Source organism: Eucalyptus grandis, chromosome 9 (genome assembly GCF_016545825.1).
Source record: "Eucalyptus grandis isolate ANBG69807.140 chromosome 9, ASM1654582v1, whole genome shotgun sequence".
Classification (NCBI taxonomy): Eukaryota; Viridiplantae; Streptophyta; class Magnoliopsida; order Myrtales; family Myrtaceae; genus Eucalyptus; species Eucalyptus grandis.
In genome coordinates, this window is record NC_052620.1 from 23572276 (window position 1) to 23587004 (window position 14729).

Genomic DNA, 14729 nt, shown 5'->3' on the forward strand with positions numbered 1-14729 from the left:
TCAAGTCCTCAAAAGAACAGTAGAAGAGAATCTCTCAATTCTTTTTCTCAAAAAAAAAAAAATCTCCCCCAAAGAAATTTGGCCAGTCCTTAATATAGGCTTTCTAATTGTCACACAAACCCTAAAACCAGTCATAGAAATCTAATGCATCATATTCTAGAACATGCCTAAACAAGAAGATAATTTTTTTGATTTGGTCAAATATTTAGTGACCATATAATCAAATTGCGCCAAAGTTTTCAAGATTCTTCAAGATTTGATCCGAAGTCATCTCCGAGCTAAAGATTACGTCAAGATTTCCAAGATTCTTCAAAATTTGATTTAAGGTCATCTCCACGCCAAAGATTACGAACCGTGACGCCAACAGCTTGCCTGAATTGCTTGGCCTACGCTTGAGTGATCAAACCAGTTGGAATAGACAACGGGTCCCTAGCACCTCCTTCTCGATATGGTTCGATGTCCACATCAAAGCGACAATGAAGGAGGAATACCATGTCGTGAGGAGACACACATTGCACACGATCATTGTAACATTCGGCCCTCCTGCCTTCTCCAGTGCTTAGTAGAAAGAATCAACTATGGCATCGGAGAGGTTACTATAGCCGAGATTTTTATTTCACACCACGACTCTAGAGGCACCAAGCAGAGGATAATCTAGCCTGAATGCTCTTAGATCAGCGGCATACCCAAAATAAGGGTACAAACTATAGAGAAGAGGGTAATTGTTGGCTAGTAAGAATTGGACTACAAGTCTTAATAAAGGAGCAGAACTAGCTGCAAATCGAGCACCTAGGTTGAACATTGTCAAGACAGACTGTGAGACAGTAGTAACAGGTAGTGAATGATTGTTAGCTTCTAATGCTACTTTAAGACCCTAAATGGCAGGTAGCACAAACTGAGGCATATATCACCAATAATTGGCTTGTTGCCAACACACAGATAAGCAACGTTGATGCAATGTGCGTAAAGTCTGATTGCTCCCTTAGCAAAGACATCAGAGTAAGTCTTGTCTCCAACTAGGTAGATACCTTCAAGTTCTCGATTCCCAACACCACTTGGATTCTGATGAGTTTTCATTCTTCTTTTGTTCATATTGCAATTACTTTGCTTTTTACCTTCGAAACTTTGCATTATGATGGATATTAAGATTAACAATACAACTTAGAGGGGATAAAATGTTAAAGATGATCAATTCTTGAGTGTCCAACTCCCAGCCTAGAATTGGAAACTGACCTAACAATTTTCGATTCCAAAATTCTAGAACTAGGAATTAGACCAAATATTTTTATGCTAGATCACTAATTCCTAAGTCTACCCAAGATCTAGGCTATATAGTTGGCCTGAGAAGGGGCAAGGGTTGGAGGCAGTAGAAGCTAGCTTTCGAAGCATTTTAGGCATTGGAACACCTTCCACAATGGGTTGGAGGCAATAGAAGCTAGCCTTTCGAAGCATTTCACAGCATTGGAACACCTTCCATAATTCTCTCACGTCAATTACAGCTAAAACAAAACTAAGAAGCTCAATTCCCCAAAACTCAAGATTTCACAATGCTACGAAGAAAAATGGATAAGTGTTTACCATCGAGGGGCTTGTCAAAGAAGACCATAGCATAGATTCAGGACAAATCTCGACTCAGCCAACCCGAAACTTAGCTCCCCAATGGCAAAGTGCATCCCAAATGATCTGCCCAACATGCTTGACCATTTGGAGGGCGTTGAGACCAAAACATGGTGATTTAAGGTCTTGATTTCATCACTAAAAGCTTTTCAAGAGAAATACTCGTCCCTCAGGCATTGTCAGTGTTGGAATATAATATGCGAAAAATGACAGGATCTTGCAATTTATGTCAACACGCAAACTCTAGAAAAATAAGAGAAATAATAAGGACACCAGAATTTTACATGATTCGGTTTGAATATCGATACTTACGTCCACGAGAAGAGCCAACATCAAATAATTTACTATAATCGAAGAATCAGAATTTACAATCGCTCACATGTTTGAGTATTTCTTACACATAAATTTAATCTCAAACCCAAAGTATTTATAAATAAACAACCACTTGGATATAAACTCACTACACAAAAATTACCGCATATTCAAGCTCAAAGTAACACGCTCTATGTATGCTAAAGCAAAAACTGTCTCTTCTCCACGTACATATAGCTCCGCGTTCTCTACCTCTTCTCTGCGTACGTATAGCTACGCGTTCTCTACCTCTTCAAGGCTTGAGCGGCGTCTAGACATGTGTAAATGTGCGGCTCCTTTATTTCTTTTGTAGGGCTTCACTTTCCTTTTTCCGCTAAAAACACACCTTTCATATCGTGTGTGTGCCCAAAGTCAAAACTTTGACTCTGAGCCCCACCTTTGATTCTTTTCTCCAATATGGATTCTTCTCCTGCCTTTTCTATACATACAAAAAAAAAAAGAGAAGAAGATAGATAACCATTACTTTTTTTTTTTTTCTTTTTTTATTTCCTCCTTTGTGCAGCTATAAGGAGTCCATGAAAAGAAGGGCTTCTTCATCCAATTTGAAATCTACTTGGAAAATCTTTATCAACAAATTCGATTTAACAAATCGTTATCCGAATTCAAACTCAAAACATTAATTTAACAGTTAATTCTAAATCTAAGCTTTGAAGCAGCTGCGACCCCAGAGGTCTAGTTCTATGAGCTTCAAAGCAGCCCCTTCATTCCCATCAGTTGTTGACTGGAGTTATGAAGTGATCACAAGCCCCATCGGTTTTAGAAGTGAGCTTCAAATCGGTCTTATCGGTTCTAGATCTAAATAATGAAAAAAGAGTGCAAAGGGAAAAATGAAAAGTTGACAGTGAGGGAGCGTGAACTGAGCTGAGAGAAGAAATTGAGAGAATGAGATTCCTTTGCTATTTAATCTTTAGAAGCGAGAAGGATTATTAAAAAAAACATATCGCATGGTCAGTGTAGTTTGGTTCTACACTTGGAATCAGGAACCAGTTCGATTATTGCCAGTTCCAAATTTTGGTAACCGAGAACCACCCAAAACTAGCCAATTTGGTCATGTTCTCAGGTTGGAACTAGACCGTTGCTCACCCCTAATGAATAGTTCTGTTTTTTTTTTTTTTTCCTAAACTTGAAAAACTCTTGCAAAAATTAACAAACAACACTTGGAAATTGACAAAGCAAATAATATCAATTGTGCTTGGTGCTATCCAAAGATAGCACATGACAGATTATAGTAATTAGGTTTTATCCCCAAGCCTAAATCCATTCTCCAACCTAACAACCTTAGTGTGATTTCAAATCCACTAGTAATCGCCAAGATAAGTTACAATCTGTAAATACAGATCCTATTAATCAATAGATCTTACTGTCAGGTTTCAAATACTGTTATTCCTCTTGTACACTTTATCTTATCTAGATTATAAAGCAACAAGGACACTATACTAGAAATTTCATATGGACATACTACAATTTGATTTGCAGAGAATAACAACAAACAATATCAACTTTCTCTGTTCAGCCTAATACTTAAGTTTCGTTGATCCTTTTTTATATAGGCATCTTCAATTTTCCCATTGGAGAAAGTCTTGGGATGCAACTGTTACAAGAAGTTAAAAGCTGTTGTTTAAGGATAGGATCACCCATACAATATTTTTCCTCGGTCATCAACATGGTTTCCTAAAATGGAGTCTATCGAGAGAGTCACATCACTAGTCACTTTGATTGCTTGAACAAAAAAGCTGTCAATTGTTCTCTGATAGTTTTCAACTATCCTGCTTTGGACTTTCCTACTACTAGTGACTATAATTTTTTGTCTCTAACGGTCAACTTCAGATGAACATGTCAATTAGCATCTCTAGTGACTCAATATCAACACGATTCAATGTTTATGTCGCGACCAAAATTTCGGGTACCAACCTAAAATTAGGTTAATTGATTGTTAAACCTAGACTTAACTCGGGCTAACTCGGGCTCTCCCAAGTCCATGCAATTCGCGACTTTCAGTTCAAGTTATTAACATGCAATTTTTTTAATTAAAAGTCGTCACTAATATATTTTTGGTGAGTTGATTAGAATTTTAAGTAAAGTAACATGAGATCTAATTTACTCCTATGAACTAGAGATTTATGAGTTCGATGACTTAATTACGCTAGATATTTCTAACACCCTTTCAGTACCTTTCTTTTTTATTTTTTAAATATATATATATATATATATATTTCACAGGCAGCTTGAATTAATGTTAATTTATCTCCTTAACATATAAGGCGATCATGTGGATTTGCAAACCATCAATTTAACATCCAAGAAAAGCAATAAATAAATTGCAAGACTTACCTTAGCAACAAAACATCTGCATTGTTATATCAGAATTATTTTGGATATGATTTCTAATTAAAACGCAATTTTTTTGTTTTGTTTTCACTTATTTATTGAAAATCATGCAATATGCAATGCACGCCACTAATCTAACATGAAATAATATGACATGGTAATATGACTTAACTATATGACATAATAAGATGCAGTCTATACTAAAAAAATGAAATCAATTTATTTTAAGGCATTTTTTTTTTTGTATTTTCCATGAAATTCGAAATTAAGAAAAATGCAAAATTATCTAACTAGATTAAGATATCAATCCAACTTATATTAAGAATTGGATCAGGCCAAATCCTAGTTTAACTAAGATATTATCTTAACTTAGTAGTCTCTAACCTAAGATGCAATTTATCTAAACTTATAATAAATTGGAAAATATTATCTAAAATTAAACTACGTGGAATTTTATCCTAATATGCAATGACGTACAAATAATACTCTAATTCTACATGACATATGCATGATGTTTTTTTTGTGTTTTTTTTATATAAAATTTGAAATTAAAAATAGCCAAATAATTAAACGTGCCATTTAAATTATAAAAAAAAAAACTATCATCCTAAATTGATTGATTTTTTTATTTTTTTTTTCAAAAAAATTCGAAATAAATAAATTATTCTAAATAGGCAAGATAACCCTAAAACGACATGGTAGCAGATTTTTTATTTTTCTATTACGAAAACAAAATTGATTCAAGCAGCATGACAGCAGATCAGAGCAAGACAAGATTGATATAAAAAAATTAACGAACCATATCTCGCGCATGATATTGGATTGATTAATTTTAAATAAATTGCGAATTGAATTTCGAACGTAAGATCGAATTAGTGATTTTTCAGGCTATTGCGGAATTGAATTTCGAGCGCGAATCGGACTATCAATCCCTAATTTAAGCTATTTCATGTTGGAAATTTCAATCTTACATTGAGAAATAATTCTACTAAAAAATAAAATAATAAAAAACGAAATAAAGTAAACAGAAAGAAAAACTACCTAATTTGCTTTTCCTTTTTCCTTTTTTTTTTTTTTTTTCCTTTCCAAGCAAAGCAGCAACGTGGTGATCGTCGGGGGTTGAATCGCCGGCGTTCGGAGCTCCGGCGTGGACCGGCGATGGGCGGATCGGCGGCGATTGACCGGCGGCAAAACAGACCGGCGGTGGACTCCGGTGGCGTCGGGCAGCAGCAGAAGGCGAAAACTGCAGGGCGTCGGGTAGCGGAGATCGACGGCCGAGCAGCGGCGTCGGTGCGGTGGCACGGGTCGGCGGGTGAAGGAATACTCGAGCGACGGGGGTTGCTGGTACTCGACCGATCAGAGGCGCAGCGGCAGCGGAGGTGCGGCGAGCCGGCTCGGGATCTGCTGGGTCGCGGGTTGCAGACGAGTCGGGGGCGAGATCGGCGTTCCGGTACGGGGGTGAGCAGCGGTGCCGGGTAGCAGCAGCGGGCGGAGCAGGAGCGACGTCGGGTAGTCGCAGGTCGGTGCGACGGGAGGTGAGAGGCGGCGGGGCTCGACGGAGCCGCGGGAACAGGTGGGTCGCGGCGGTGAGCGGACCGGCAGGTGCCGCGAGCAGCTGATGGGTCGCGAGTCAGCTGGCAGAGCCGCGGGCGAGACCGGCGGAGTGGCGATGGAGCAGAGAGGTCTCGTGGGTCGCCGGCGGAGCAGCGGTGGTCGGCGGCTCGGCTGCCGGCGCGGTCGAAGGCCCCCCTTGCGAAGAAGACAATGCGGTGGCCTTTTCTTTTTCCTTTTTCTTCTTTCTTTTTTTTTGTCTCTCTCTCTCACGTCACTCACGTCCCCTCCGGTCTTCCTCTCTTTCCCTTTTTCCTTTTTTCTTTTTTTCCCTTTGACTGTTCTTTTTACCTCCAAAACCGAGAGAGCCCTCACGCTTTTTCCTCAAAATTTTTCGAAAACTCTCTCCCTGTCTCCGTACACGCACCACACCATTTATGGGGGAAAAATTTAAATCTTTATTGCATATTTTGTTTCCAATTTTACTTGTGATATTGTTGCACCTGCGCGATATTCTTTTTTGTATTTTCGAGTATTTCATCCGAAAATTTCTTTTTTTATAAAAAATGTCCCTTAGTATATATTACCTAAATATGTAAAAAATCTTGCCATCACCGTCGACCAATAAAATAAAACAAAACAAAACAAAACAAAATAACATAAATGTTTCTAAACTATATGTCATGCAATTTTTATTTTTTTGGGTAAAAATTAACTCATTTTTTTAATGCAAAAAATTATGTGTCAACAGTTCGTTATTTCTCCATAGTAACACATGCTCATTATCATCTGTGAGTTGGTGTTGTCCATGGTTAAACCATAGGACTTGCGATTCCACTTCCAATGATACTTTTGAGCACATCAACTCCCAAAGACTCTATGTTGATGAAAGATCCACCATGGTCCTTCCAAGTTCTCATGAGCATCTTGTCATGTCTAACTTGTTCACTTCTTGTTGATATATACATTATTTTAGCTAGTCTTCGTTGAGCTTTTTAGTTATCATGGTAATCGTCAAAGTCTTATAATTACAATTCCATAGAAATGTTCTCCAATAATGGATGATAGTAGATATTATACCTAAGATAGGCATGAAATAATTACAATTCCATAGAAATGTTCTCCAATAATGGATGATATTCTCAACTAGAATATTACCATAGGGTGCTTGTGCTCGGCCCCATGCCGCTACTTATCCATAAACAAGAAGAGTTATGTTATTCTCACCCTCCTTTTGGCTAAGACACTCCCTTTTTATTAATTAATTGACCAAAATATGCCCCTCTTCAATGAAATGTTTCTCTCTTTTCAATCTAGCTAAACCTTCTTCACTTTTTGACTCACATTAAAATATTTCAGAGAAAAGTTTTAAGTATATTCTAAAATTTTGATGCCGTTGCTATAAGATTGGATCTATTATCAATATTGATTACTTTCTTCATGATAGAAGTAGTACAGTAATAAGTTCCCCTTTTTACCTTTTTGCGCTTATTTTTTGTTTAGACATGATCTAAATATAAACAATGGTTTGTTCATGCTTCCAAAAAAAATTAACCTTTTCCATATTTTGATCAATGTTTCTTTTCCATTTTTGATCATGATCGACTATATAATTAGAATGAAATTTAATTCTCAACTTTGAAATAAACTTTCACTCAAACTATTTGATAAAAAAAAAAGGCAATTAATTGTGTTATAAGTTATCATGAATATAAATTTCTAGTCTCTATTTAGCTTTTGTGGTTAAGAACATGATATCATAAATTAAAATTAACAACCTTCTCTAGACAAAGTGATTAACATGATGCAAGGTAAGATAATATTTTGTTTGGTGTAATGGGTCATTTACGTTTTGAAACCACCAAGAGAGATGATAAAAATATAATCAGTTTCGTTAGTCAGCTTGATTAAAAAATAAAAAAAAAATAAAGAAAGAGAGAAGGGTATTTCAATCAATCAATTAAAAAAAGAGTGTCTTAATTAAAAGGATCAACACCATGAAAAATAAAGAAATTGAAACTTATGTGACAAATTTACTTGAAATTATTTTTTTTATCACCAAAAATCTCAAACTGGTACAACTATGACAAATATACTCTCCATTGATTTTAGCTAAATTTTAATGTCATATTATTAAGTTGGATGATATGTGACAATTGATAGGTGTACTGGTTTGTGGCTTTTCATTATATTAACCCAATTTAAAAGAAACTAACAAATAATAAAATTGTCAAAAGTGTATGAGCGAAGGGTTTCTAGGTGGTTAAAGGATTAGTTTAGGATAAATTTATGAAATAATTAGTATTTAATGAATTTTTCATGAATATATTATTTTGAGATTTTTTGTGGTATCAACCCTAATTAAAATAGGGGTGGAAATAGTCCTGCTCAAAAAGAAATCCAATAAGCACATTTTATGAAGAACGTGCTATTTCATTGATCCAATAAGCACATCTTAGTAGATTTGAATTAATTTAAGATTCTACTTCAATTTGGGCCAACAATGTAAGGCCTAAAAACAGGAAAAAAAAAAAGATGGAAAAAAAATTGTCTTGTATTTCGATTTTTCATGCTAAAGAGAGAACGTAAAGATAGTTTTATGTGAAGCACAAGGAAGACAACCTAACTTGGAATTTTGTTAACTCTCATTCCCTTTTGAGTTTTTAGTGTTGTGCAAAATGATAAGGTTCTCTTTTATTATCCTTTTGGGAAAAAGTCACAAAAAATTCTAAACTATATCTATTATGATGTATTTATCATAATTTTTTTTTTTGTAATACAAAAACCCCATATTATATCCACTACATCAAAATTTTGTTAGATGATTTTCTAGCCAAAATAATATTATTTTTATTTTATTATACCTTATCAAAACCGTTTGTCTTCTATCATCCATAAACGAATTTTCATTGATGGAACTTTGATGTGGATGGGAAATTAATATTTCACATGAGTACAACTATAAGATTTCTGATATCATAGAAAAATTTTAGCGTCATAATTGGCATAATTTAAGGTTTTTGATGAAGAGTAAATATATCATGTATGTATTAGTTTATGATTTTTGATGTCCCAAAAAAAAAATTAGTGTCACAATGATTATATTTGGAGATTTTCAATAATTTTTTTCCTTATTCTTTTAATAGGTTTAGCTTTTGTGATTAGGGCCATTTGCGGCAATTGATTTTGGGATATTTATATTCTAATTTGCCAAATGGGTCAATCCGGCGTAATATAAGATCTGTGGTCCCAGAAGCAAGCTGGGCATGACGATGTCATCTCAACTCGTGGAAGAGCGATGCGAAACAGCCAACTTCCGCGCGCCCCTCGGCCGAGGTTGAACTCAAAGGAGGGATGCCTTTGCCAACCGATGCGTCCCGACAGCAACATTCGATCAATCGTCCCTTCCATGGTTTCCTCCACCAGAACTGAACTGACCAATGACATGAAACCGCGTTTTTCTTGTCCTGTTGATATCTTGTCTGGCTTGCGTAAAGGGTATAAAGCAGAGACCCATTTGGCCTGTACACTTGGCCGAATTGAGCATTTATGTTTGTTTTTTCAAGAGTTTTTTCTTCAGTTCTTTTTATTTTATTTAACACAACTCGACATCCAAAGACCTAGCTTATCGGCTCCCAAGGAAAGGGACTAGTCATAAAATTTATACCACGCTCACTTAATTAATATAACTTTTATTTTACTTATTCAAGCATCACAAATTAAAAAAATTGATCACTTAAAGTGTCACTAGCGAGTTACCTCTATCCAACATCGATAATGATCATCCATCATCCTTTGTGACTTCATTGATCACGAGGTGTTGACACGGATAATTTTTTAATTTTTTATTAATTTTTTCATTATTTAAAATTTATTGACTTTTCTTTTCCCCATGACCTTCCCTGGCATTGGACAAAAAAAAAAGAAAAAGGAAAAACAAAGATAAAGAATTAAAAAAAATAGAAAACATATTTAAAAATCCACGTATGATAGAAAATTAATTAAAAAAAATCAATTTTAGATGATTCATGAGAAATAACACTCAAATGATCAATTTTACTTCAATACAAGTATATAAGTAAGTGAAAAAAGAAATTATAGAACTCAAATGAGTGTCTTATAAAAATTATGGCACCTTTACTATACTTGTCCCAAAGCAAAAGTTGGAATGTCTTGATCCACATGTGCTAGCTAAATGGCGAGCATGACCCAACCCCATAATCCGAACATAGCATTTATCACGTGCAAAGTAAATGTTAAGAGATTATCTTTCAAGTTGCTGTTTTTTTTTTTCTCTTTTTTTTTGGTGATGCCTTGTACACTTTCACCCCGTATACAGATATTTCTTAGAATACTAAACATGGTTCGATTGCAAACGGGGCCTAGATGAGACATTGCAAGAGCGACAAAAAGGGCTACTAGGAAAAATCTTCCAACATATGATCCTCACGGGAAGATTCTGCATTTACTTTAATTTCTATAAAATAAAATAAAACTCATTATGGGGGCCCCATTGTCAATTCCTCCTCCTAAGCATGATCGCCAGACCAAATCTGACCCAAGCGTGCTTATAAGTAGAATCTACATGACTTCAGTAACAAAGCCAGGGGAGCCAAAAAGCATGAAACACCACCACTTCGTACTCGTGCTTGCCACGGGGCGTGGAGCTGGTACAAGCTCAAGCACCGGCTTGAGTCGGCCGGCCACCGCGTCACGGCCCTAGACCTCGCCGCCTCTGGCACCAACACGAAGTCCATACATGACATCCAGACGTTCCGCGAGTACACCGAGCCGCTGCTGGAGCTCCTGGCCTCGCTTGGGGCGCAAGAGAGGGTGATCCTCGTCGGCCACAGCTTGGGCGGCTTGAACGTGGCCCTCGCCGTTGACAGGTTCCCGAAGAAGATATCGGTCACTGTATTCTTGGCGGCTTTCATGCCAGACACCGCGCATCGACCGTCGTACGTGATGGAAGAGGTAACCTCCGTTGAGCACGTTAACCTCAAAACGAAGTCGACTACCTTGCTTTTTTTTTTTTTTTACCTTGCTTTTGGTTGAAGTGGGGCCTTTCTTTTGTCTATTCTGGAGATTTTATAATATTAATTTTGGGAATCATTAATCCACTCATACATGTCACTATATCTGTCAATTCGCTTGATCGCGCCATATATCTTTTGTCCGATTTGGGGGAGGCCAGTCGCCTTCGGTCCTCTTGCACATGATTGATTTGACTTGCACCATGGTCCTTCTGTAATTTGTTTAGGAGGCAAAGGGAGAGGAGTATGTGGGGGCTGGTGGAGAAAATCGTTTGGCGACGTACTATAATTTTGACATAAAAAAAAAAAATTAGGACTTCAACCGTGCTTTTCTCGTCCAGCAATTTTCATATTAGTTTAGACAAATAAAGTAATTTGTGCAACACATTTACCCTTATGTATGGCCACGCACTTTGCCGTTATATAGTAGCAAAATTGATAGATTATGAACTTTTGCCTCAAATATGATATATTGTCATACAATTGTGCATGAGAATAATTGCATTTAGTCAAAGTATCACAAAACTCTGTATGGCTTTTATTGCTCATATATAATTTGTTAAACTTGACTATGACAAATTGTGTTGCAAGTACTGCAAAAAGCTGCAATTTTTGGCTATACAATAAAATGTTCTTCATTTTCCTAACAACGTCGTTTAAAAAACAAAAGGCATATTATGACTTTGGCTTGCAATACGACAAAATGTCATATGGTCTTACTGAAGAAAATTCCCTAAGTACAATCAAAAGCCGTATGCCTTGGTAAAACGTCATGTGGTACATTCGGGCAAGAAATCTGTAATACTAGAATGGTTGGCCTAAAGCATAGGATGGTTGTTTTTAAGCATGATAGAACATTATATATTGGCAAGACATTGTCTGTTTTAAAATATAAGATTCTATTTGTTTCCCGAAGAATAACTTTTAGAAAAATATTTTTCTAATTTTTTTACATTCATTTCACAAAAATAAATTGATCGAAGAAAACATTTTCAATCAATGGAAAAAAATATGTTCTAAACTAAAGAAAAATACTTTTCGTTTTTAAGGGAAACATTTTTCTCATTCACTCTCTTATCTCACTCTCCCACTGGCCCCCACTTCTTTCTTTTTTAAAAACTTTTGAATTTTGAATTATTTTTCTTTTTCTTCTCTTTTTTTCTTCCTTTTTTTCTTTCTTTTTTTCCTTTTTTCTTGGCCAGTGGCTAATCGCTGTCAAGCAGCTTGAGTTCATCACTCTCGAGATCGACGAGCTTGAGTTGGCCACTCGCCAAATCGGCGAGCACAAGCCTCTGGCTTGTTGATCTCGCGAGGTTCAAGGAGGCTCATATTCGCCAACCTCGGGCCTCGCCAGATCATCAAGCCTTTTCGAGGCTAGTGAGCTTGAGATTGCCTTTGGTTGGTTGCTAACTATTGTCGGCTGCAGCAACCGGCAGAAGAAGAAGAATGAGGAAAAGAAAAATAATTATAAAATAAAATAAAATAATTATTAAAGGGAGCGCATGAGAGAAAATCGAACCAAATTTTAAATACTGAATGGTAGAAAATATCTAGTTCATTTTCAAATTTCAGCCAAACACCATAAAATATTGTCATTATTCTAGAAAATTACTTCTTGGAAAACATGCACGAGCTCATTTTTAATGTAACCTATTGAAATGTTTTTTTTTTTTTTTTTTTTTTATCCTGACATTCTATATCTTCGAGGACTAAGATTCTCCTTGCATAATTTAGATTTGGAACTTACTTGTCGTAAGGTACAATGGTGGATCATGGACAGACCCTACATGCACAAGCTCATTTTTAATGCCTTCATCCTTGTTTGTAACGCCAGTATTGTGCAAGGGCTCCGAAGGGAGCATGGCTAGACACTCAATTCACGCCCATCGGACAGCATGACAAACCCTTAACATCCATGTTCTTTGGCCCTGACTTCTTGTCATCCAAGCTCTACCAGTTGTCCCCTGTTGAGGTACGTATTCACTTCCATCCATTGGCATAACCACGAAACGAATCTCATTTGACTTTATATGATACGACTCAACTCAATTTACACCAAAAGCACTTCGTTACATTACATTAAAAAGCATATGGTTCTATTGCAAAGTCTGTTTTTTCATGTCCTTTTTTTCAAGGTAAATCAAGCGATGACCCTAGTATTACTTTAGCCGGCATATCATACGTTGTGGTGGTTAAGAATTATTTTGGTTTGACGTCGCTGTTTTGTGGCTTTTCATCCATTTGAGATTGGAAACTAGAAAGCCGGATGTGCGTATAGGGTAGTCAGCCTCTCCTCCCACCGTAATGAGAAGTAAGAGGATGGCAGATTTGGTGAAGCTGGACGGATTTATAAGTCGATTGTTAAAATATCCCATAGGGCCTGTGATAGGTTTGGTATTTTATAATTGGGAAATACAAACCTGAACTCAACATATATAACAATTAAAACGCCATTTATTTCCTTTATTTCTTAAGTGATTAAATAAATATACATAAGTACTAACTCTAGAAGAAATGTAACGGTGATATTTTAAATTGATATAAGTTTCTTAAAACTCTCGATGGTACTTAATTATAAAAATTTGTGAATGCTAAAATTTGAATTGAGTATAATACAAGATTTTCAACTATAGCCAGCATTTCACATGTCTAATTATTATTAGACCTTAGATATTTAAGATTGTCAATTTTACATTATGTCAATCTTTACCTGCACTGCCTAAATCGAATAGGAGATTTACAATGCATAAGTTTCGAATGTATAGTTGTGTTTACAAATAATAGGTTCTTTATTATAAATTTAACATGATACTATTATTTAAAACAAAAAATTGTGACGGTTGTCGGTACCTTAGGGGAACATGGCTACTTTTGTGGGGGTGGGCTTGATATACAATGTCAAAACTGGTAATAAGTTCGGAACAAGTTTGGGAAATAACATAAAGTTAATGGAAAGGCTTGGGAAAATGTTAATAGTCCCGGACATGTCTTGTCTATGACAAGCGTAACCTAAAAATATAGTCAATAGGATGTGGGTAGACCCTAAACGGGCAATGTTCTGCCCAATTAGGCCTATGTGGTTGGGCCGGAGCTTAGAAAATGAAATTGCTCGATCAGGTTTAGTTTGTGATTTGGATCTTGTTAGCTCGAGCAAGCCTAGACCAGCCAAACAGGCTATCACGCCTTTGATCAGGTCTAGCACATGCTTAGCACTTGAAATCCAAAGCGACATCATGTCGGTTCAAAAGTCCATTAACCCATGACGTTTCATGGAAATGGCAACCGCTGCAGGATCTGGAGCTCGGCAAGGTCTTGACGCGGCCGGGGTCATTGTTCGTGGAAGACCTGAGCACGGCAAGCAACTTCACCCGAGAAGGCTACGGGTCGACGATGCGGGTCTACGTCGTGTGCAGACAGGACCTGGGGATACCCCTGGAGTTCCAACTGTGGATGATCGCGAACGGCGGGGCCCACCACGTCCTGGAGTTGGACGGTGCCGATCACATGGCCATGCTCTCGAAGCCGCAGGAGCTTTGCGATTGTCTGCTGGAGATCGGGGCCAAATACGCACCTGCCTAACATTCGCTACGGCGTGGTAGGCGGCTTTGGCTCTGTTCGGCCGTTTGTGGTTTGGTTTTCTTCGGATTGTTGTATTTGGTGTGTGTTTGTTTTCCTGTTGTCGGGTCGATTTCGAGCATATACTATGTAGCCAGAAGGGCCTTGCCTAGCTATTGTGTATATGCAGGACCACGGCTCCCTCTTTGGGTGCACAGTGAACTGGGTAGGATCAGCTGGAATTTTGATTGCGGACCACGGAAACAAAAAGGA

The 14729-nt window shown here is 37.1% G+C and overlaps 1 pseudogene; it reads left to right on the forward strand.

Annotated features, from left to right (window-relative positions):
- The first annotated feature begins 10369 nt into the window (after positions 1-10369).
- On the forward strand, positions 10370-14688 carry LOC104420471 (annotated as a pseudogene).
- The last annotated feature ends 41 nt before the right edge of the window (positions 14689-14729 follow it).